General features: G+C 44.1%; 1 protein-coding gene across 3 annotated transcripts in view; it reads left to right on the forward strand.

The window, feature by feature from the left end:
* Window positions 1-24,856, forward strand: part of PAX7 (paired box 7) — a 148,154-nt gene that overhangs the window by 40,542 nt on the left and 82,756 nt on the right. The gene's annotated exons all lie outside the window — the stretch shown is intronic.

Here is a 24,856-nt window from a genome sequence, read left to right on the forward strand (position 1 = left end):
AACTGGGCATTTTGAGTTTCGAAAACTGGCAGGGAGGATTGTTTGTCTTCTGGTAGTACCCCCAAATGGGAATGAGGTAGGGCAGTGGAGCTGACCTAAGGGAAGCAGCCAACCAGCTAGTCAAAAGGAAGGGGAAGGCCCCTGGGAAAGGGGAAAAGGTGCCAGTCCCCTTTGCCTTATGGTATGGCAGTTTTCCACCTAGATCAAAGGCTTGGGGAAAAAAGGGGTTTGGGTGGTTGTTTTGTTTTGTTTTATAAATAAGGATCCCAAGGCATCTGAACCCTCAACTCGTTCTTAGCAAATATGCTTTGGGCAAAGTGAGAGAAAATGAAAGCAGGATTGAGTTTCCCCGCAGACTCACCTGGTTAAAAACTCAGGCAGGTGGTGATGGGGCCCAGGATGGGGTAGGGGGAGAAGAAATGTGCAAGTGGCGAAAGGCCTGAACAGAAAGCCAGAGGACCTGGGTTTGAATTCAGCTCAGGTGCTTCCTAGAGACCTGACCTTGGGCAGCTCAGGGACCTTCTCTGTGCCTTGGATTTCTCAAAGCAGCTTGGACTAGAGAAGGAGTTCTTGACTTGGGTCTGTGAACTTGTTTTTACTCAAAAATATCTCGATAACTGTATTTTTTATTTCCCTTAGGAAAATTGCACAGTGCTTTTTTAGTGACCCCAAACTTCTCCTAAAACAAAAATCCAACTTTTTAGCAACATTCTTATAATGAGGTTATCTGACTATGAAATCTCAATTCTGTTTCACCCAAAAGACAATGGAGACATATGTGGTTGATTAACTACATTTCAGTATAATTGGTTTCCTTTATAATACTCTATTTTATTTTCAGCATTTACATTGTTCTGAAAAGAGTTTGGTTTCACCAAACTGCCAAAAGGGCCCATGATGTAAAAAATATTAAGATTTCCTTGACAAGATGATCTCCAAGATTCCTTCCATGGAAGCTGTCGAGGATGAAGTCAGAAGGATAGGAATAGTCACGGAAGAAACCCACCTACTCACAAAGCTTGATAAACAGAACCCACCCTTCCCACCCCCCATCTCCACCCCTTGGTTGGCTCAGTAGCTTGGGGAATACCTCTATGAGGAAAGACTTTGGCATAGAGGTGCCCAGATCTAGAGACATTGGCTATATCTTGAAATTGTAGGACTTCTAGTTGGAAGAAACCTTGGAAATCAAGTGGTCCAACCCCCTCCCCCTTCATTTTAGGGAGGAGTAAGCAGACTGAGGCCCGGCCCAATGTCAAATCAGCCATAAGTAGCTGAACTGGGAATTGAACCCAAGTCCTCTTAATGAAGATATTACTTCAAACACTCCCCATCCATTTTTTAAAGTTAAATTTTTATTTTTTCCAATTAAGAAACACTTTTTATCCCTCCTATCTCTCCTCTCCCAGTGGGGAAAAAAAAAGACAAATAAAACCTTTGTAATAAATAGCACAGTCAAGAAAAAGAAATTCCCATATTGGACAAGTCTAAAAATACATCTACTTCTGCATATTTAATCTATCGTCTCTCCATCAGGAGGTGGGCAGCATTTTTCATCATCAGTCTTCTGTGGTCTCCCTCATTCATATTAAGGAGTTTCTCCTTCTAGACTCAACTTCATGGCTGGTAATACTTAGAGAGCAATATCTTCCCCTGGCCAACTGGGCCCATCCAAAGTTGGTCAGGCCATAGACAAAGACACTGGAAGCTCAGTACACCCTGCCTCTTTCAATCAATCTGTCGACAAGAATTTATTAAGCACCTACTATGGCTGTGACCCAGTATGGCTAGACCAGAGTATGTCAATAGGGGAAGTTTATTTCCCTGCTACCAAGTACCTGGTTACCTTACTCTCTCAGGCCCTCTGAGGGAATCAGATTTCTGACTTTGGCCCTGTAGCCCTCTTACCACTGTTGGAAAAAGCTAGATAAGATATACTAGATATACTAGAATCAAAGAATTTTAGGAGGTCAGAACTGGAAGAGATCTGAGAACACAAGATGTGGGAGCTGGGGGGGGGCACTTAGAATATAAAATATCAGAACTGGGAGGAACCTTAGAACACAAAATGTCAGAGCTGAGAGGGACCTTAGAACACAGAATGTCAGAGCTGGGAGGGACCTTAGGGCACAGACTGTCAGAGCTGAGGGAGTCCTTAGAACATAGAATGTCAGAGCTGATAAGACTTTAGAATGTACAATGTTAGATCTGGGAGGGATCTTAGCACACAGAATGTCAGAGGTGGGAGGGGTCTTAGAACACAAAATGTCAGAGCTGGGAAAGGCCCTTAGAACACTGAATATCAGAACTGAGAGGGCCCTTAGAACACAGAATGTTGGAATTGGAAAGGACTTTAGAACATACAATATTTAAGCAGGAAGGAAGGCCCAAAGATCTCATACTCAGGTTGCAAGAAGCTTGTCGAGAGGTTACAAGAAATATTTGGTAAATAAATATATGATTCTACTGAAGCATTCTAAAAAGTTTTAATTCTGTTAATAACAACTTATTTATATGACTCAGGATTCTCAGTTCTATTCTCACTATCTTTTTTATTTCTTATGTTTGTGAATGACAAGCTTTAAAATTTATTTCCTTTCACATTGTAAAGGGTAACCCTAGGGAAAATGTTTTGAAAGCTATAGGTGTATAGTACCAAAAAAAAAGTTGAGAACTCATGAATGGTCCAACACTTTCTCCCTATTATACAGACAAGCAAACTGAGCCCTGGAGAGGGGCAATGATTTCCTCAGAATCTTACAGTGAAGCAGCATCTGAGCCAAGATGAGAATTCAGATTTCTTGAAACCAAGGCCAGTGAATTCCCAGCACCAACTCCCCGCTACCACCCCACCTTTGCCCCCAATGCCATTTCCCTGAGTCTGGTGTGAGCAGGGTGTGTGTCTCTGAGTGTCATAAGGGTTGAGGCTCTTTCTTGTTGGAGCACATCTTAGGTAACCTTCAGCAAACAGTGACTCAGTATGTTGGCCAGAGTCCGATGGTTTCCTTGGCCTCTCCTAAGTCCTAAGTCTTTCCACATTTATCTGCTTTGGGTTTCCTCTCCCAACATGTCCAGACCCAAGACTGTCTGTTAAGAACATGTGTCATTTTCCCTTCAGGGCAGGGCGTGTTTGTGTGTGTGTGTGTGTGTGTGTGTGTGTGTGTGTGTGTGTGTGTTGGGGAGGAGTGCCAAGGAGCAGGGTAGATGGGAGAGGGACTGATATGTCAGAGACAGGCATGCTAGAGGGGCAGGGAAAAGGCTGGGGGATTCTCAAGTTGGCACTTAGACACATTACTTCTGGTAGAAGGTCCCTTTTGGGGAAGTAGGGCGACGTAGTTTGTAGGGTCCCCTTTCAGGGAGATCTGCAGTCAAATCCCATCTCTGAAACTTATTATCTGTGTGAGACCCTAGGGAAATCACTTAACTTCATTGAGAATCAGTTTCTTCATCTGTAAAATGGAGATTATGATGCCTATAGTACCTACTTCCTATCTCACAAGATTTTGGTCATTATACAAAGGGATTTGCAAATTGGAAAGATGCTATATAAATGTCAGTTATCAAAGTTGTTGTTTTAGCTCCTTGTCCCTCCTCCTTCTATTCTTGGTGTGATATCAGCACCCTCATCCCATGTAGTTCTTTTCTTTGTTCATTTTGGAGAAGCAATCAGGGTTAAGTGAAGGGTCACACAGCTAGTAAGTGTCAATTGTCTGAGGCTGGATTTGAATTCAAATCTTCTGATTCCACGGCTGGTGCTCTATCTACTGTGCCACCTAGCTGCCCCTACCCCATGTAGTTCTTAAGAGGTGATTTGGGATGGGGGGGAGGATCTGGATATGGTGGGAACTTGTGGCAACCTTCCCCTCCTCTCCACCCCCTTTCTCCAAATTTAGCTTGTAATCTTAGCTCTACTGGGTATCCCCTCATCAAGATACAGGTAGTTAAAGATGATAATAAGAGCTCCCATTTCCATTGGCTTTAATTGTACAAAGCATCTTTTTTTTTTTACAACACTGGTAATAAGAAACAAGAATTCTTACCCTCAATTTTTGAGATAAGGAACTGAGGAAAGAGGGGAAATGACTTACCCAGGGTCATACACCTAGTTAAGTGGATCAGTGAGGACTAGGACCAAGGTTTTTCTTTTTAATATGAGTAACTTTTAAAAATAAAATGTTGACATCTTTTGGTTTTGCATTACCTCAATTTCCCCTTCTATATCCTTCCTTCTCCTCCTCCCAGAGAACCATCCCCCAGAATAAAAATCTTTTTAAAAAAGAAAAGAAAAAGAAAAGAAAATTCAGCAGAACTGAATAAGACATTTTAAAAATCCAACAGTATATGTCATGCTCCACAACTGTGTACCCACACCACCTTTGCAAAGGGATGAAGGGAGGTGTCTTTTCATATGTCTTCTCTGGGGTCATGTTTTTTTTTTTGTGATTTTGTAACATTCACTTCCTCTCGTTTTGTGGCTGTTATTCTTTGCATTTACATTGTTGAGATCATTGCATATATTGTTTTCTTGGCTTGGCTTACTTCGCTTTGTATCAGTTCATATGAGTCTTCCGTGCTTCTCTGTATTTGTCACAGTCCTTGTTTCTGCACACTGCACAGCAGTATTCTATTATATTCATGTACCACAACTTTTTTAGCTCTTTCCTGTTAATGGGCAGTTACTTTGTTTACAATTTTTTGCTGTTACAAAATTACTGCTACAGACGTTTTGGTATCTATGGGGCCTTTCTTTTGTCAATGACCTGCTTGGAGTATAAACCTACTAGTGGAATCTCTGAGACTCAGGTTTTCTTCATTCCAATTCCAGCAAACTTTTCACTATATGAAATTAACTGGATCAGATAATGAAGGATTTAGGAATGTTTTAAAAGAGACACAGAAAACATTTTTTGTTTTCCATTTTAAGTTCTAATTTTAAGATTGGGGAAATTGGAAGTTCACATAATTTGTCCAAGGTCACATAGTATGCTATTGCCAGAGCTAAGACTAGAACCCGTGTCTCAGTCCACGCATTCAAGGCAATGTTGCTCTGGCTTTGAGGCATGCTTGTGCACAGAGATCCCCAGGGAAATTTTCTCCCAGACCCTGAGAATGAGCTGATGACAAGTGCTGGGAGTTTGGGGATGTCGGTGTGATTGTTCAAAGCATTCCTTTTCTCCAGGGAATCTCAGTAGGGTGGGACCCAGCCTAAGGGAAGCCCTGTTGTCAGTGGAGCAGATCAAAGTCCTAGGTGGGGGATGGGAACCCCAGCTTTCAGTAGGGCAAGAAGAGTAAATGGCAAAGAGAAGGCCCTGGAGGCCTTGGGATGGAGCAGATTGGGAACTCAGTGGTTCAAGATTGAAAGCTTGGTTGCAAGTAGTAGTGATAGGGAAGGGGGTAAGATAGAAGTCACCTGTGGTGGGAGAACAAGAAAGGGCCACCCAGACCTGGTGTACCAGAGAATTCCAGGTAGAGATAGATCATGGATTTAGAAATGGAAAGGCTCACAAGATCCCAGGCTGTAGGATCCCAGATTTGGAGCTGGAAGGAACCTTGGAGGCCATCTCAGAGGCCAGACCCTTCCTTTTATAGATGAGGACCAGAAAGAATGGATTTTGGCTAAGGTCATATCAGGGGAAAGCAACGGAGCTGTGAATCTAATCCAGATTCTCTGACTCCCAACCCAACTCTCTTTCCACTGAAATCAAACTGCTTTTGCCTAAAATATCCAGATTTCTAAGACTATGTAAACCAGGCATGGTCACACATGGGCTTATTCTTGGGTCTGTTGTTTGATGTAATTCTCCACAATCCTCCTTCAGTTGAAGGCCCAGAAGTGATACCAGGATCCTTCTCCCAACAACATAGCCAATAGTTTTGTCTGTAACAGCAATGGCACCTGCACAGCCCTGAGATCTAGTCTCCTTCTTCAGCATCCCTCCACCCTCTTGTCTCCCCATTGGGCCAGGGCTCCCACATCCTAATTCAGGAAACCTGTTGAGTCAGGGCCCAGATTGGCAACCCTCGGGGACTTCCACTGAAGCCAACCAACTCACACGGGAAACCTCTGGCTGGCCTTGCTCCAGGGACCCAGGGGGAGGGAGGGTTCTGGGGTGGGGATTGGGAGGAGGGGACTGGAGAGGTAAAAGGGGTGTCCTGTATTCCAATGGAACCACCTGGCTCCTCTTCCCATCAGGCACTACTTAAGAGGATGTACCTTTAAGTGGGGAGGGGGAAGTGGGGCCTCGAACCAACTTCAGAAATGTAAATGTTGGCCATTTGTTTATGATTTATCCCCTGACATATAACGGGAACCTGATGCGTCCAATAAAGGCCCCAACCTTACCCAGCTTCCTACCTCAAAAGTGCTGGAGACTGTCCAGTTCTCTTGCAGGCAAACGAATCTTAAAGCTGAACAAAAAATCTCTTCTCTCTCTCTCACTCTCTCTCTTTCTCCCCCTCCCTCCTTCCTTCTCCCTCCCTCCCTCTCTCTCTCTCTCTCTCTCTCTCTCTCTCTCTCTCTCTCTCTCTCTCTCTCTCTGTCTCCCCGCCTCCCCCAATATCCCACCCCACCAACCACCAACCTCCATCCCTTCCTTTTCTCCTCCAGTTTTGAAAAAGCCCTCACTGTTCCCAAGATCAAACAGGTCCTGCCAATCATGTTGGTCAGCAAGGCCATCCTTCCTATCCACTTCATCTAGATTAGTGGTTCTTATGCTGTGGGCCAAGGATGCCTGGAGGGTCCACAGAATTATTGCAAGAAGCTGGAGGGTCCATGTGCACACAAAGCACTCTTATTTTGATCTTTATTTAGCTCTAGCAATACCAATCGTGGTGGGGGCAGGGGAATGTTCTGGGAATCTTTTCATTGTTAAGAGGGGCTCTTTACCCTAAAAGCTGAAGAATATAGATGGACTTGGCAAGTCATTTCTTTAGGTATCAGTTAACATTCTATGTTCTAAGGTCCCTCACATCTCTGACAGGCTGTGCTCAAAGTTTCCTCCAAGGTCTAATAATCCATGTCTCAGTGTTCCTCCTAGTGTTGGCACTGGGTGATCTAAAGTCCATCCTAACGCTAACATTTCTGGTTCTAAGGATGCTTTCAGCTGCACCATTCTAAGCCCTAAGACCTTCAGCTTTCAGTTTCTGTGCTCCAAGGTCCCTTATTCGTGTGACATTCTAGGTTTTGGCTTTCCTCGAAACCCTATAGCTCTGACATTCTATTTTCTAATGATCCTCAGCTCAGATATTCTGTTGTATGGTCCCTTCCATCTCTGACATTCTGGGTTCTGATAGCCTATGTTCTCAGGACCCCTACATTTGGACATTTGGCAAGGCTCAAAGTATAATGTTTATAATGCACTTTGAATAACTTAAGACATTTTTTTCCTCTCTCTGTCCAAACACCCCTTTCTTTCCTCTACTTTTTCTGTTTGCCATGACTTCTTCTTCCTTTCTCTCTCTTCTCCACACCTGTTTGCCCTTCCTATAACCTCTCAATCTCTTTCCTCTTCCTTAAATTCAATAAATATTTACTGAACCAATGACTGTGCAAGATACTATACAAAACTGAAATAGGAAAATAGTTTGACCCTCAAAGAGATTACATTTCCCTTCGCTCTTTCCTCTTCCTCCATTACTTTCTCCTCATCCTTCCTATCATCCCCTCTTCATCTTTCTCTCCCTCCTGCCCATTCCCACCAGTTTACCTTCAAACCTAGCTTTCAGGGTGATTCTTGCATTTCATCCAATTGTATTCAACAGGCATTTTTGCTGTTGAGTTGTTCCAGTCATATCTGACTCTTCGACTGCATTTGTGATTTTCTTGACAAGGATACTAGAGTGGTTTGCCATTTCCTTCCCCAGCTCATTTTACAGATGAGGAAACTGAGGCAAACAGGGTGAAATGACTTGCCCAGGGTCACCCAGCTAGTAAATGTCTGAGGCCCAATTTGAATTCAGGAAGAGGAATCTTCCTGACTCCAGGCCCAGCGCTCTATCCACTGAGCCACCCAGGTGATTCTTACATTTCATTTAATTGTATTCAACAGACTTTTAGCAAGCATTTACTACATACAAGGTACAATAATTCACTGATGAAAAAATAACGTTGTTCTCCCTCAGGGAGCTTCTAGCCTAGCATATGTCCACAAATAAAGATGATACACAATAGAAAAGAATGAGGGTAAAGAAGAGATCTGGATACAGGGCTCCAAACAAAATGAAGGAGAGAGAGAGAGATCAATTTCTGTTGGGGGAATGGGAAAGGACATCATGCAAAGCCTCATGGAGGAGGTATCACCTGAGATAGACTTCAAAGAAAGAGAAGGACTTTCACTCCAACAGCAAAGCTGTGAAAGGAAGAGGCTCCGGGGATGGGGGAGCAGCTGGTGAGAATGTACAAAGGTGGGAGGTGGGAGAGCAAGATGAGAAAACAGCCAACAGTTCAGGGCAGTGACTACGGAGGGTACAAAGGCCAAGCTGAAAATTCAAATGCCAAATACCTGGAGATGAAGTGTCTGGTGGATGGATTTCTGTGAGGCACCAAGTTCTGAGGGTCTGTTGAATTAACAAACTTCTAAAATGGTTCTATGCACTGCTTCTAAAGATTCTCCTCAATAGTTATGGTGACTTAACAAAGCAGAGCAACAGACACTCAAACATAGTGTACTCTTGTCATAATATGACTCATTATGACATAAACATGGCCCTAGAAATATGACAACTCCATGGAATCAAGGCTGGGAATGTGAGACAGGTGTCTATCCTATCCTTAAAGCCAACTTTATAAAGATGGTGTCAGGGTCCCATGGTGTCTTACTACAAAGGTCTCATGAAGTTCAGAAGGTGTATCAAGGACAAAGATGCTGTTAAGCTTTTGCCAGAGAATCAGCATTGCCCAAGCCCTTCAATGTTCTTTGCTCACAAAACCTTCAATAGCTAATAGGACAGCCTGGTGCTTAAGGCTTTCCCAAGGTATGTTCATGGAAAGAAGGAATGTAGGGAAAGCCTCCCAGGAAAATGATTCCTCCCCGACATAGCACACTGCCCTTGTATAAAAAGATGTCACCAGGCTCTGTTGCTTTCCCTTTTGTAAATGTAATCAGTTCTATAGTCTGGTTGGACTTTCTCTGATTTCATAATAACTATAAAAAATAGTTAACACTTACATAGTTTGTTCAAGTTCACAAAACACTCATTTGATTCTCATAACAATCCTGTGAGATAAGTGCCATTTTTACCTCCACTTTACAGGTAAAGAAACTGAGGCTGAGATTGAGGCAACCTTTTTGCTCTCTTTTTTTTCTTTTTCCTTCTTTTCTGGTTTTGTTTCTTCTTTCTCACGATTCATTCCACTGGCTATAGTTCTTCTTTACAATTTGACTATTGTGTAAATAAGTTTAATGTGAAGGTATATGTAGAACCTATATCGGATTACATGCTGTCATGGAGTGGAGTGGGGAGGAGAGGGAAAGGGAGAAAATTTGGAACTCAAAAACTTGTGGAATTGAGTGTTGTAAACTAAAAATAAAAAATAAATTTTAAAAAGAAAGAAACTGAGGCTGAAAGATGCTATGTGCCCAGAGCCACATAGCTAATGTCTGAGTCAGATTTATGAACTTAGGTCTTCTAACTACCTGTCCAGCCCTCTATCCATTATACCAAGCTTCTTCTTGCTATATTTGTTTGTTTACAAGCAGCTTCAGAGTGAGAACAAGAGATTGGTTCACCCATTAAATCTACCGGCTGCAGCATCAGTTTGGAATGGTTAGGGTGATGGATGCTGAGCCCATCAATTCCTCTCTGAGCCTGTTTCTTTTTTAAAATTTAAAATATTTATTTCTCAACTCATAAGCATTTATTTTTTTCCTTCACCTACCTCCTTACCCCCAGTGAAAAAGAAAGAAAAACAAAACCTGTGTAACAAATATGCAGAATTAACCAAAACAAACTCCTGCATTGGACATGTCTGAAAATGCATCTCTTTCTGCTTATCTATTCCATCCCCTTTTCTCAGGAGGTCTTCTGGAATCATGGTTGGATAGCAAAGTTCTTACATCTTTCAAAGTTGCTTTTCTTTACAATATTGTTATCACTGAAGAAACTGATCTTGTTCTGCCCACATCACTGCATCAGTTCATCTAAGTATTTGAAGGTTTTTCTGAAACTGTCCTCTTCATCACAATAGTGTTCTATCACATTTATATGCCATAATTTATTCAGCCATTCCCCAACTGATGGCCACCCTTGGAGTTTCCCATCTCTTTGCCACCACAGAAAGAGCCATTATAAGTATCTTTGAATATATACAACTTTTCTCCTCTTTCTTTGATCTCTTCAGGGTATAGGTCTAATAGTGGCATAAATGGGTCAAAGGGTATGGGCAGGTTAGTAACATTTGGCCATAGTTCCAAATGACTTTTCAAAATGGCTGAACCAATTCATAAGTCCACCAATAGTGTAGGAGTTCATGTGTCTGTTTCTCCCACAGTCCTAACTCCTGTGTTTCCTTTGGTATCGAATTCAATAATCTCAGGTCTCTTTCAGTTCTGACACTCTATGTTCTGAAGTGTCTTCTGCCTTTGAATTCTAAAGTCCTTTCTAGTTTTAAAGTCCTTTTCAGCATTAACATGATGTGTTCTAAGGTACCTCCTGACTCTGAATTCTGCATTCTAGGATATTTCCTAGCTCTGACATCCTGTGTTCTAAGCACCCTCACAGCTCTGACATCCTGTGTTCTAAGGCCCCTCCTAGCTCTGACATCCTGTGTCCTAAGGGCCCTCCCAGCTCTGACAATCTCTGTTCTAAAGGATTTTGAACCTGAAATAATGAGCTGCCTCTGTCACCATGGCTGCAACATCTGTTTCAACCTCAGGTGTTTTTGCTGTCTACAGTGGGTAGAAGGTTAGAACTGAGAACAGGCCTTTCCCTTCTTTGGGAGAGGCCTGAACAATGCTCCCTCCTCCTGAGGGCCTAGGAAGTGGCCCTGCTCCCTTTCTCATGGTCTCCACCCCAGAAGCTGGCCTTCTGATTGACACCAAGCCCTGGCTCAGCTCTTCGGTGGCTATGGGCTAACTTTTTCAGGCTCAGGGCAGGGTTTGCTGCATCAGCCTGACATAATGTGTAACAGTAATTAAGAAATAAGCCTTCTTGCCCAGCTTCACAGCAATCATTTAGCTAAGTAACTACCATGGTCCAGTGACTCAAAAATCACCATTAGCCTATGCTACTTAGGGCCATAAAATTTCTCGTTTTCTGCTTTTCATTGGCCTCTCCTTGCAGTCTTCGTTGGGCTTTATTTATACATCGACTCGCAAACAATGGCAATAAACTCTTTCCCAGAGTGTTGCAAATCAGAAATTTGTCCACATTTTTTCCACCACCTTCTACTATGGGCTGGCCTTGCTGAGGAACAGACCTGACAGGGGCCAGCTGGAAGAGGGCCGGCTTACATGGAGACTGACAGGGGTGGGGGGTGTGGAGAAATAAGGCTGGGGCAGAAGGGGGTGGCAGGAGAAGGAGGATCATGGGAAGGGGGAGCTGGGGAAGCATGGCCTGAAAGGCATCCCTTGGTGACAGGAGGCAGAAATCAATGGCTGATTGTGTAGCAATATGACAGGGGATACAGGACACAGCCCCATACAATGTCAGAGCCGGGAGGGTCCTTAGAACCCAGATTGTCAGAACTGGGAGGGCCCTTAGAACACAGGATGTCAAGGTAAGAGGGGCCTTAGAACACAGAATGTCAGAGCTAGGAGGGCCCTTAGAACACAGGATGTTAGAGCTGGGAAAGCCCTTAGAATGCAGGATGCCAGAGCTGGGAAAGATCTTAGAATATAGAATGTCAGAGCTGAGAGAGCCCTTACAACCCAGATTGTCGGAGCTGGGAGGGCCCTTAGAACACAGAATGTCAGAGCTGGGAGAAGACCCTTAGAATACAGGATGTTAGAGCTGGGAGGGGTCTTAGAACACAGGATATCAGAGCTGGGAGAAGACCCTTAGAACACAGGATGTCAGAGCTGGGAGAGCCCTTATAACGCACCTGTTCCAATCCTTTTTTTTTGTTTCAGATAAGTTAACTGATTAGAACAAATTTCTAGGATTCTCAGATCCCAGGTCACCTGATTCCTAGCACCATCGCCTTTACCATTAAGGCATTTCCTTTAAAAGTGAAAAACAGCGAGTGAGCCAGAACTGACTTTTAAAGTATATGCATGTTTGGCCTGCAGTCTGCACTGAAACACCTCAGGCATGTCTTCTCAGCAATATGTTTCATACTCTGGATCTGCTGGGCACTCCCATCAAAACTGGCCTAGACTATGGGTCCTTTCTTTCCATAAGGTGGCAGCTAACTAATCGGACAAATGGAACTCGGTGTTCACTGGAACAGTCACTAGCCAGGACTGTTGTTATAAGAGGGCATACTCTGATCAGCGAAGCTGTTACTTTCTGCCTCTCTCCCTTTCCTCTGTCTCTCTCTTTGTCTCTGTCTCTCTCCCTGTCTCTGTCTCCATGTCCCTATTTCTCTGCCTCTGTCTCTCTCCCTGTCTCTGTCCCTCTCCCTGTCTCTGTCTATCTCCCTGTCTCTGTCCCCCTGTCCCTCTCTCCCTGTCTCTCTCTCCTTGTCTCTGTCCCTCTCTCTGTCTCCCTCTCTCTGCCTCTTTTTCTACCTGTCTCCCTCAGGTTTCTTCCAGCTCCAATATTTTATGATCTAAAGTCCTTTCCATCTGTGTCATTCTATGTTCTAAGGCCCCTCCCAGCTCTGACACTTGGTGATCCCATAAATTGAATTGAATTATAGCACTGGATCAGGAATACTCCGTGAAACCCTTTCCCCACATAAGGAACCACCCCCAACACAAGTTTCCTCTCTTCTCTCCCTCCTCCCCAACTTTGTTTCCCTCTCTCTGGCTCCCAGTGACGAGGATTCCTACAGTTGTAGAGGCCAGGGGAGGCAGCAGGGCAAGGGTGATTTCTGTGGGCATATGTTTCATTCAGGAAGGCTTCCTTGGCCTTGGGCAGAAAAGTTAATATAGGCCCATGGTCCCCACACTGATCTGAAGGCTCTCTTGCAGGTGATCATCTTCCTCCCACTACTGGCCTTTGTGGTATCCCAGGTTCTCTGTTGTCCGACCCTCATGTGAGCTCAGGCTCCCCTTCTCAGGGCTAGAGACCAGGCAGCTTCTGGAAGGCAAGGGGGAGTATTTGCAGTCCTGTGTCCTTTGCCACCAAACGGGCTGGTTTCTTCATTAAGAAAATGAAGTGGTTGAATTGAATGACCTTGAGTCCCTCTCAGCTCTGACATTCTGTATCCTAGGTCCCTCTCAGCTTTGACAATTTATCTTCTAACAACTACCCCACCTCCCCTGTCCAAACTCTGACATTTTAATGTTCTAGGATCCTGAGTTCTAAGGGCCCTCCCAGCTCTGATCTTCTGTGTTCTAAGGGCCCTCCCAGCTCTGACCTTCTGTGTTCTAAGGGCCCTCCCAGCTCTGACACCCTGTGTTCTAAGAGCCCTCCCAGCTCTGACATTCTGTGTTCCAAGGGCCCTTCCAGCTCTGACTTCCTGTATTCTAAGGGCCCTCCCAGCTCTGACACCCTGTGTTCTAAGGGCCCTCCCAGTTCTGACATCCCATGTTCTAAGGTCCCTCCCAGCTCTTAATCTATGATACTTAGGATCTTTCTTTTCCCTCATAGGTATGTTCTCGAGGACAGGCAATCATGGTGATAACGATAGCCAAAACACTAGATTTAAGATCAGGGAATCTGGATTAGATCTCATCTCTGCTACTTTGGACTGTGTGACTGAGGCCAAGTCCTTCCCTTTCTCTGGGCCTTAGCTTCCTCCTCCATAAAGGAAAGAATGACCCTGTACATCATGCAACAATAACATTTGTGTTTTTATAAGGCTTTTAAAGGGATTTCATATCTACAGCCAATTTGATCCTCACAACCTCACTCTGAGGGCATCAGGGAAGATATTATTATGTCCCCTTTCCAGAGGGGAAACTGAAACTTGCTGAGGTAGAGACACAGCCCTAGTCATATAGCAAGCAGAGAGAATAGACCCCAGGGGACCTAGCTCCTAATACTTCCTGTTTTAATTTAATAGGGCCAGCAGGCCATCCAGGAGGGATTAAGGGCAAAAGGAAGCATCAGCATGGGTGGGCAGACCCGAGGATCCTCAGGATGACCTTTGCCCTTGGATGGGCTTGTATGAGAGCTAGGGACCTGAAGGGCCCTAAAGTGATGTCCTGCCCCATAAGCTTTGCAGCAATGAAGTTCACCCCACCCCCACCTCTTCCCTAGTCCCTTCCTCAATTCCTGCGGTAATAAGCCCTTTCCTCCCTCTCCTAATACACTATGATTCAACCCCAGTTTCTCCCATTCTCCCTGACCACCATTTATGTATTCCTCCATCAACATATCCCAAGCCTCAAATTGTTTTATGGGCACATTTGTTTGGGAAGTGATGCTTTAGGCTATCACACAACCATCCGGTATAATTTCAAACAATATTGACTGCCTTCTGCTTCCTCCAAATTTGCCTCCCCTCAATTTGTGAAGCCAGTGCCCTCTATTGCCCAGCGGAAATACTGCATCATCACAAATAGTCATGCCCCCATGAGTTGGGAGCCTTGTAAAAGGTATGATCTCAGCCACTGGCTTGAATAGTAATGGAGTATCCACTCAGTGCGTGAACCTAGTGACTGAGGAGAGGACCAGGAAGTTGGGGAGGAGGAGGGAGGGCACATCAGGTGTCAACACTTGGTATTACCTGCTTAGATGGCTAGTGTGGCTGGCAGGGACGTATTTAGTAACTGATTTTCCAGAGGCAGTGTGGAATGGTAGAAGAAGCAGTCTTTTTCTCCCTCTTCCCCATCGCCCCTACATTTTCCCAAAGCACAGTTCTGACCATGCCACTCCCTGCCGAAGAATAGTCAGTGGCTCCCTATTACCACCAAGATAAAATACACAATCCTCAACTTGGCACCTAAATCCTTTTGGTAGTCTGGCTTCAGCCTATTTTCTCCTACTCTATGTCCTAGGCAAACTAGAACGCTATTCAATTTGAACAGTCTTTCCCCCATTCCTGAAATGACTTCTGCCTTTTAGAATACATAGCTTCCTTCAAAGGTCCTTCATGCCAACTCCTACGAAAAAATTTAAAAAAGCCTTTTTGATCCCCTTAGTTGCATTTTTAATTACCTTAATTTTATTGATGACCTTTTTATGTCACATTCATTTTTAATTTGTGCCTTCTCCTAACCCCAACCAATAAGCCATCCCTTGCAAGAAACATTTAAAAAGGGGGCAGCTAGGTGGCACAGTGGATAGAGCCCTGGCCCTGGAATCAGAAGGACCTGAGTTCACATCCAGCCTCTGACATTTATTGCCTTTGTGACCCTGGGCAAGTCACTTAACCCTGATTGCCTCAATACCTAACCCCAATTGCCAGAGAAAGAAAGAAATGTTTAAAAGAAAATATTAAAAATATATTTTAAAAGAGGGAGAAGCAGCAAAACTTGCCAACATAGCTACAAAGCCTGACTGCATATGCAATATTTCACACATATAGTTCCATCCGTCTGCAGTGAAGGGAGAAATTTGCATCATCCCAACTATTTTCTTGTTCATAATTATGCAACATCTGCCTTCATATTTTTTTCTTTCTGTTTATATTGTAATCATTGTCTATATTGTTTTCCTGGTTTACTTACTTCATGTTGTATCAGGTCATCTGTCTTCCCCATCCATCTCTGAAATTTTTGTATTCATCACTTTTTACAGCCATAATTTATTTAGCCTTTCTAATCATTATTCTGCTCTTCCCTTATTTGTAGATTTTTGCTACCATAAAAAGTGTGCCTATGAATATTTTGACTTATATAAGTCTTTGTTTTTGTCTGACCTCCATGTCAGTTTCTGAATCAAAAGATATAGGTTTCTTTGTCACTGTTTTATCATAATTTCAAATTATTTCCCAGAATTATTAGACCAATTTGCAGCTCCACCAAAAATGCACTAGTGAACCTGTCAATCTACAGCCCCTCCAACAAGGATTATTTCCATCTTTTGTCATCTTTGCCAATTTGCTGGGTATGAGGTGAAACAGAGTTGTTTTGATTTGCATTTCTCTTACTATTGGTATTTTGGAGCAATCTTTCATATGGTCGTTAACAGTTTGTAATTCTTTTGAGAACTGTTTGTTCATATTTGCGTCCAGGAAGAGGAAGAAAAAAAGTTGGCAATTGTTTGCTTGGGTTATTCAGGCAGCTATTTGTTGATCTAACAATAATAAAAGGTGGTTCCATTGTCCTCCTGGGGCATATATCCAAGACACAGCAGAAAATATTCCAAGACTTATCAAAAAGTATGACAATTACCCTCTCCTGGTGAGTCATATCAGGACAAATGATCCCGCCAAAAGGAACCTGAAAAGTATTGCCAATGATTATGAAGTCTTGAGCAAAAATCTAAAGACAATGGGGCAAGATTGTGTTTTCTTCTCTATCACCCGCTCAGGACTCTGGAGGGGAGAGCATTGTGGAGCTCTGCCTCACTCAGATCCAATTCATGTGCAATTCAAGACATCATGCTTGTGATGTCGTTAGTCTTCTTTGAGAACAAAGGATAAACAGCAATAAAAATCACCCAATGAAGATAAGAGATGGGGAAGAGAAAAAGTGATTTAAAAAGTAAACAGCTAGCTAAGGAAGTTGTGTCTGAGAATGGGATGTGTAGTTCTGGAACATGACTTACAAAATAAGATGAACAGATTCCTGGCCAGAGATGGAGTACATCTAACAAAGGCTGGTAAAAATGTATCTGCCAGGTGTCTTGCAAATCTAATCAAAGGGTTTTAAACTTAAAAGGATGGGGGAGGGAGATGACTGTCTATGTATACATGGTCCAAGGCAGATACCATTGAGAGAGTAGCTACCTGGGTGGAAAAAGAATAGTGGAGGAGCTGGTAGTAAATGATACTCAAATATCTATACACAATTGCCCAAAGTTTGTGTATACAAACAAAGAGGAATTGCATATACATACAAACAAGAGGAATTAGAAGTCCTAACTCAAGGAGATAAATTTGATCTCACAGGTATCACTGAGATTTGGTGGAATAAAGTCCATGACTGTATTATGACTTTGAATTGTCTATTAAGAAGGTATCCCCATGGGAAGAAATCCAGGAAACAAGGGAGGTAGTATGATAGACTATTTGGGTGAAGATCAATAGAGGGAGAAACAGAAGTGATTTTGTCATTGGAATATACTAGAGACCACCTGGCCAGAAAGACAAAATAGCTGATGAGTTAGGAAAGTGGATCACAAGACCTGCACAGAAGCTATATAGTAGTAATGTGGGGGGTGGAATTCATCTATACAGGATACATTGTCTGGCACTCTTTCTGTCAAAAGCAAAACAGCTACTAAATACTTTCTTGACTTGACTTAAGGAGAATGTAAACCTTCAAAAAGTGGAGAAACCAACAAGTGGAAGAAGTTATTCTGGACCTAATTATCATTCAAAGGAAGGAACCTGTTTCTGGGTTGGAAATGATGGGAATTTCAGGAGGGAAGTAACCACCTCCTCCCAGAGACTGTGAAAGAGGGGAAGAAATTCATCCAGTCTGATATAAATTCTACATTTGGGGAAAATAGATTTCAAGGGGTTTGGAGGGAAGAAATGTGGGATCACAGGCGTCGAAATTGAAATGTTATAAAATCATTCCAGGAAGGATGGAAGTTTTTTGTTTTTGTTTTATTTTTCAGCAATATTGAAAGAATGAAGAATTTCAAAGCAGGGATAGGAATTTTGACAAGTGTGGACAGGACAGTAATAACTGACAAAATAGTGAACTAATTCTTTTTTTCCCTGACACAACAAAAACAATTAACAGGGAATGAATACCTAAGATTTGTTCTTGTTCAGTCATTTTTAAGTCACGTCCAACTTTTCATGGCCCCATTTGGGGTTTTCTTGGCAGAGATCCTGGAATGATTTGCCATTTCCTTCTCCAGCTCATCTGACAGATGAGGAAACTGAGGCAAACAGGGTGAACTTGTCCAGGTTCACACAGCTAGGAAGTGTCTGAGGCTGGATTTGAACTCAGGTCTTCCTAACTCCAGGCCCAGTATTGGGTCCTACCAATACCAATACCAAAACTACCTGCTCCTAGTAGGATAGGGAAATGTCATCAATAGCATTTTCCTGGATTTTAGCAAAGCTTGATGAAGTATCTCATATATTCTTATGGAGAAGATGGAGAGCTATGGGTTAGATGAGAATACAATGAGCAGGATTCAGAACTGGTCAAAAAGTTGGGCTTAGGGAATGATGGGCCAGCATCAAAGTAGCAGGACATCTCCCTGTAGGATTTGTGCATGGCCCTGTGCTATGGCTTCTGGGTCCTAGGGGGTGCCATTGTACATAGAGTGCTGGGCCTGGAGTCAGGAAGACTCATCTTCATGAGTTCAAATCTGGCCTCAGATATTAACTAGCTGTGTGACCCATGGTGAGTCACTTCACCCTGTTTGCCTCAGTTTCCTCATCTGTAAAATGAGCTGGAGAAGGAAATGACAAACCACCGAAAACTCCAAATGGCATCACAAAGAGTTAGAAACAATTGAAAAAACAACCATGCTGTTTTAAACTTTTTTTAAAAACCAGTAACTTAGAAAAATGCATAGATAATATGTTCATTAAACTTGCAAATTACATAGGTCTTAGAAGGACTGCTAACACACTCTGTGATAAAATCAGGATCCAATGGGATTTTGATTGGGTCGCCAGTTGGAATTCCATAGAGATAAATGTAAAACCTTACCTTTGGGTAGGAAAAATCAACTTTATGAGTAAAAGATGGGGGAGGCATGGTTAGACAATAGGCACTCTAAAATCCCTGGGGTTTGAGTAGCCTGCTAGCTCAGCATTTGAGGGACTATTATAGCAGTGAAAAGAAAAGTTCAAGTGATCTTGGGCTGCCTCAATGGAGATAGCTTCCAGCAATAGGGAGAAGGCAGTCACTCTACATTCCACCCTCATCAGACTTCATCTAGAGTTTTGTGCTCAGTTATGGGCACCATGATTTAAGAGGGATGTTGACAAGTTGGAGAATATCCAGAAAAGGGTCATCAGGAAGGTAAAGAGCTTTTGAAGATAGGTTGGATGAAATAGGGAATGTTCTATCTGGAGAAAAGAAGACCCATGAGAGTGTCTTTGAGTATTTGAAGGGTTGCTCTGTGAAGGAGAGAATTCTGGTGTCTTCTGTTTAGCCCCAGAGAGCAGAACCAGGAGGACAGGGTGAAAGTGGCAAGAGCCTGATTTAGACTTGTTGTCAGGAAATAGGGTGCCTCTGGGTGGTGGGTTCCTTCACCTTATCTATCCAATCCAATAAACATTTGTTGAAACCAGGCAGGGTAACAGATGCAAAGTGGAGTGAGCTGAGTCCAGTTTCTATAAAGAAAGGTATTAGGAGGAGTTTGGTAATCCTCCAGCCCTCCAGCCAGAAGGGAGAGAAGGCTTTGTCTCAGAGGTCTTCCAGCAGAAGCTGCACAACCATTTGTCTAGATGTTACAGTGTGGAGGTGCTACTGGTTTATGGGTTGGGCTTCTCAGGTCCCTTTTAGATTCTTATTGTGTTTCTATGATATTCTTTGGTTATATATCCAAGAGAGCATAATGGTCTTATATGTGTCTGTAGCACATGTTATGTCTCTCCAGTGGAATGTAAGTACCTTGAAAGCAGGACTGTTTTTTTTTTCAACTTTTGTCTTTGTACTGACTGCATCGAATACTGTACCTGAACATTGGTTCTAAATAAGCTTCTGCTGAATTGACTTGAATTAAGGGGAGTTGCAACCAGAGACCTGAGTTTGAATCCTGGCTCTGAACGCTTATTACCTGGGTGAACTTGTGCAAATCGCTTCACAATTCATAAACTCTTTTCTTTTTTTGTATGTTGGGATGCTACCAGCGTGAATTACAAACCAAACCCGTGGTTAGAATGTGCTTTCCTTTCAATTGCCGCATAAATGTGGGATGCTGTTATTATAGATCTGGGGCCTAAGAAGGAGAACTGAGAAGTGGCAGCCCTCTCCCCATTCCCAGGGAGCCCTTCCCTCTCTTCCTACCACTTGCCGCACCCTCACTCCCTCCAGCTTTCTCAGAACAGTCACTTGTACAAAGCTTCAGAGATGACCTTTATGTGAAAATGCCACTGGTTTGGAGTTAGACAACCTGAGTTCCAGTCCTTTCTAGGGTGCTTGCTATCTCTTCAACCTGGGTTGAAGTGGGTGCCCCAGTTTCTCCTTCTGTACCAAGATGACCTTTAAGTCCCTTCCATCTGTGCTCTGTCATCCCTCTGTGACAATTATCAGTACCTCCAGTTGCTTAATGGTTCCCCTTAGCTAGAAGCCCCTTTGGGCCTTCTTCCTGCCTTGGCTGTGCCCGGCCCTCCAGTCCTCTTCCCCCCACCCCCATCCCATGCCTATTCTCTAGGTCCAGGCCTCAGGTTTTAATATGCAAGGCGTCCCTTCCCCAGGAGCGGGACTGAAGAGCTGACATTGGGGACTTTATTGAGATCACAGTTGCAGGCGAAGGGGCTGTCAGCTCAGCATTCAGCCCCACTTGGCCCCCTAGGGTGGCTGCCAGCATCAGAGTGAGCCGGGCTACCAAAGGCCCTGAGGTTTTGTGCAGTTTTGTGCGAGGTGGGACAGAGCCCCAGCCAGGCCCCAGGGCCCACTGATATCTTGCTTTCTTTAAATTCCCTCCATTCACACTAGCTTTTTTTTTTTTAAATCCTTTGTCCTTTCTATTTGGGTTCTGCCCTCCCCTTCCCAGCTCACCCCAGCTAGCTTTCCTTTCCTTAGTCCCCTTCCCCAGGCTGGGCAGAAGGGAGGAAGTGAGGGGGTTGGCCAGTAGAGGATGGAGCTGCAGCCTCAAGCTACAATCTCAAGCCAGAGGGCCAGGGTTCAAGGCTTGTCTGTGCCACTTACTGTCTGTGTGATCTTGGGAAGTCTTTTTATCTCTCTGGGACCCACAGAATATATTAGAACTGGAAGGAAGCTGAGTAGCCATCTCATCCAGCCATATCTGAAGTAGAATTTTTTAATTTTTTTAATTTTTAATTAAATTAATTTTAATTAAATTAATTTTTAATTTTTTAAAAAAATTCTTTACAACATATGAGATTCAGAGCCTGACTTAGCCAATGTGTTAGCACCTCTCCTTGCTTTGTGTCATCTGCAGACTGAGCCCTGAACCCCGATGTTTTTATATAGTACTCTGAGGTTTGTTAATTAAGCACGTTACATCTGGGCCTCACAGTTCTGAGTCAGGTGCCATCATTATTCTCATTTTCCTGAGGAGGAAACTGAGGCTGAGGTGTCTTGCACACCTACACCACTAGTAAGTGGCTGAGGTAGGGGAGAGCTAACTCTGGAGTGAGTGATCAGGAACAGCTTTTTGGAGGATGTGGGGCCCCAGATGGGCCTTGAAAGATGAATAGAATTTGGATAGGGAGGGGGAGGGGAGAGGTCATTCCAGGGGGGAAAAGTGACAGGACAGAATTTTTAATGGATTGGAGAGTGGGCTGAGGGGAGCAGTGGGAAGTAAGAGGTCCAGAATGTGGAAGGCATTGAATGCCAGACAACAAAAAGAGGGGCTTTGGATGGACTGTGCAAATGTCCAGTTCATTCAGGATAGAGCTCAATTCCTACGGGTACATTAAAAGTCCAAATGGAATCCAGGAAAAATAAAGGTGTGCGTGGAGGGGGAGTGCACGGGAAGAGGAGAGAGGCAAGAAAATGCAGCAGGAATGTGGCCAGGGAAGCAGAGGGGCCGCAGAGTTGATGGAGATTCCATCTGCTAAGGTTTAGGTCATAGGAACGAGCCCAGAAAGCCCTGTCTCCCAAACCCCCTCGGCCTTCCTGTGATTCCCTCTTCCTCTGGGAAGCTCCTGGAGAGAATGCTCCAGTTTCCAGGTTCTGAAGACAACATCCCACCATTCCCGGTGTCTAGTCTGATAAGGGATGGGGGAGGGACTGGCTAAGGAGGAAGGAGTGGCAATCCTGGTGATACCCTAGGGTGCCCCAGCTAATCTCAGATAACACTGAGGGTTAGATTCTAGAACAGTAACACAGTCATTTTAAAAATGCTGAATCTGGAGGAAGGGAGACTTGGGGTCAAATCCTCCTTCCTAACACTGACTAGTTGTGAGACTCCTGCTTAAGTCACTTAACCTTCTTAGTCTCAGTGTCTTCATCTGTAAAATGGGAATTCTTATTATCCCTCCCTGTCATGAGGTTCAAATGAGACAATGTATGTAAATCCCAGGGAAAACCTAAGTGAAAATCAGCTACTGTTGTGTTCATGGCCTGATGAAGGGAGCTAGAGAAATGGTCAGGGTGAAAATGGCCCTGAGACCTCCTTCTCATGCCATAAGGCTTCCCATCCCCTTCCTAGAGAGGGGGATTTTGAGGAGCAGTAGTCAGGGACCACTAGGAAAGAAGCTGGGCATATCTTAGAACATAAAATTATAGAGCTGGAAGGAACCTTGAAACTTAGAATATTAGAGTTGGGAAACTAGAACACAAAATGTCAGAACTGGAAGGGACCTTAGAATATAGAATCTCAGAGCTGAGAAATCCTTAGAACACTGAATTCCAGAGCTGGGAGGGACCTTAGAACACACATTAATGTTGGAAGGGAGCCATAAAATGTCTGAGCTGGAAAAGACCTTAGAACATGACTATGGGAGCTGAGAGGGCCCTCTGAACACAGAATGTCAGACTTGGGTGTCCGTTACATCCCATTGTTCATTCTTTATCTTACAGGTGGGGAGCCTCCCTGGGCACCTTCTACAAAATCCTATAGCTAATTAATGTTTTTCGTGGTAGAGAATAGAACCTGGCCCCTGCCTTTTGGGAGCTTACAGTCAAATAAGAGAGATCCGTGTGAATTCAAGGGAACTGTATCCTTGCCAAACCAAAGCAGTAAGCAAGCTAGGAGCTATGGGAAGAAGGATGTCACAATGAATTGATACCAAGAGGCTTCCTGGAGGGGGACTCTAGGAGAAGGCAAGCCCTGTATCACCAGCACTTAACCAAGTACCCAGAGCACAGTAGTCACTTAACAAAGGTTTGTTAAATTGTTAAATGGAGATGACCTTCATCTGTGCTACAAAGTGAACACAGGATGTCAAATGTCAAGAGGGACCCCAAGCAAAGATAGAAGGAGGTAGCTTGTTCTAAACCCAGGGGAGGGTGGAAAGGACTGGGGTGGTGTGGGGTGGGGGGCTAGATTTGAAACCGAGTTTTCACATTGACTAGCTTTGGGTCAACTGGATTAACCTCAGTGATCCTCAGTTTCTTCATCCATAAGATGGGGGTAATAATCTGTTCTCCCTGTCCTTCCTCCCAGGGGTGGGGGTGGGGGGCATGGTGAGGAAGGCCCTTTGTCTAGCTTCCAGTGCCATATAATGTGAGCTATTACTGCTGGGATCGATATCTGCCTTCCCTCCTTCTACCCAAGCCCTAGGGTGGTCCTTCTCCCACACTGAGGGAGCCACTAGGTTTCCTTGGTCATCCCCACTCTAACCGCCGCCTCTGCGGCACCCCCTCCTTTCTTCCCCCTCCTCAAGCTTATTGTTCCTGTTGATTCCCAAGTTGTAAGGTCCATCAGGAGCATTATGGAGAGCTGAGCTTTGGTTACAGTTGACCAGTTTGGTGTCTGAAAAAAATCAGCCCCACAAAGCGCATCTCCGAAGGCCCTGGCGAGAGGGCCGTGCAGAGCCCTCGGTCCCCAGCTGAGCTCAAAATGATTTTTCTATTTTTCTAGCCCTGGTCCCTGGGCTGCTTGGTATTCAGGGACACCCTGCCCACACTCCCCATCACTCCGCTAGGCCTGAATTACTTGATTAAAACGCATATCAACTATTATGCGATTCGCTTCTCTGCCACGACAGCTCCACACCAGGGCCTGAGTTAACTGTAATAAGAGGGAGAGAGAGGCAGAGGAGGGGGAAGGGGGTTTCCAGATGTTGGGGAGTGGGAGGGGGGCACAGAAATGAAGCCCCAAAGCCAAATGCTTCAAGAGCAATCCTAGCTAGCAATGTCAGCCTGCTTGCTTATGTCCTTCTCTGGGCCTCAGTTTCCTTATCTGTAAAACATGGACCATGGACTAGGTTTCTAAGGACCCTCAAGAATGACATCCCCTCTTTCACCAATGTGCTATTTACTACTCGCAAAACCCTCTGTGGAGTAGGTACTATGAGCGTGGCTATTCCCATTCTGCAGATCAAGAGACTGAGGCCCAGATGGGAAGGGGCTTCCTTATTATGGTCACACAGCCGTTAAATGAAGAAATAAGACTCAAACCAAGGTCTATTGATCCCAAATCCAACATTCTTTTCTCTGTTCTGGTCCTTTCGTTGTTGAATCATTTCGGTCATGCCTGACTCTTCCTGACCCCACTGGGGGTTTTCTTGGCAAAGATGATGGAGCAATTTGCCATTTCCTTCTCCAGCTCATTCTATGGGAGGAAACTGAGGCAAACAGAGTTAAATGACTTGCCCAAGGTCACACAGTTAGTAAGTTGTCTGAGGCCAGATTTGAACTCAGGTCTTCCTCATTCCATCAGAGTTGATGCTCCATCCACTGAGCCACCCAGCTGCCCCCATTTTGGGCTGCTCTCTTTCAGTAATCCTCAAGTCTACAGAAGGCCCTAGAGATAAGGGGTCCATGGGCTCTTGCACATTTGGGAGAAGTTCAGGTGTTCCTGAAAAGTCACTGGGTTCATTGTGTGTGTGTGTGGGAGAGAGGACAGATATGGTATCTCCTTGTCGATAGAT

The sequence above is a fragment of the Trichosurus vulpecula genome, chromosome 2 (genome assembly GCF_011100635.1).
Source record: "Trichosurus vulpecula isolate mTriVul1 chromosome 2, mTriVul1.pri, whole genome shotgun sequence".
In the NCBI taxonomy this organism is placed as follows: Eukaryota; Metazoa; Chordata; class Mammalia; order Diprotodontia; family Phalangeridae; genus Trichosurus; species Trichosurus vulpecula.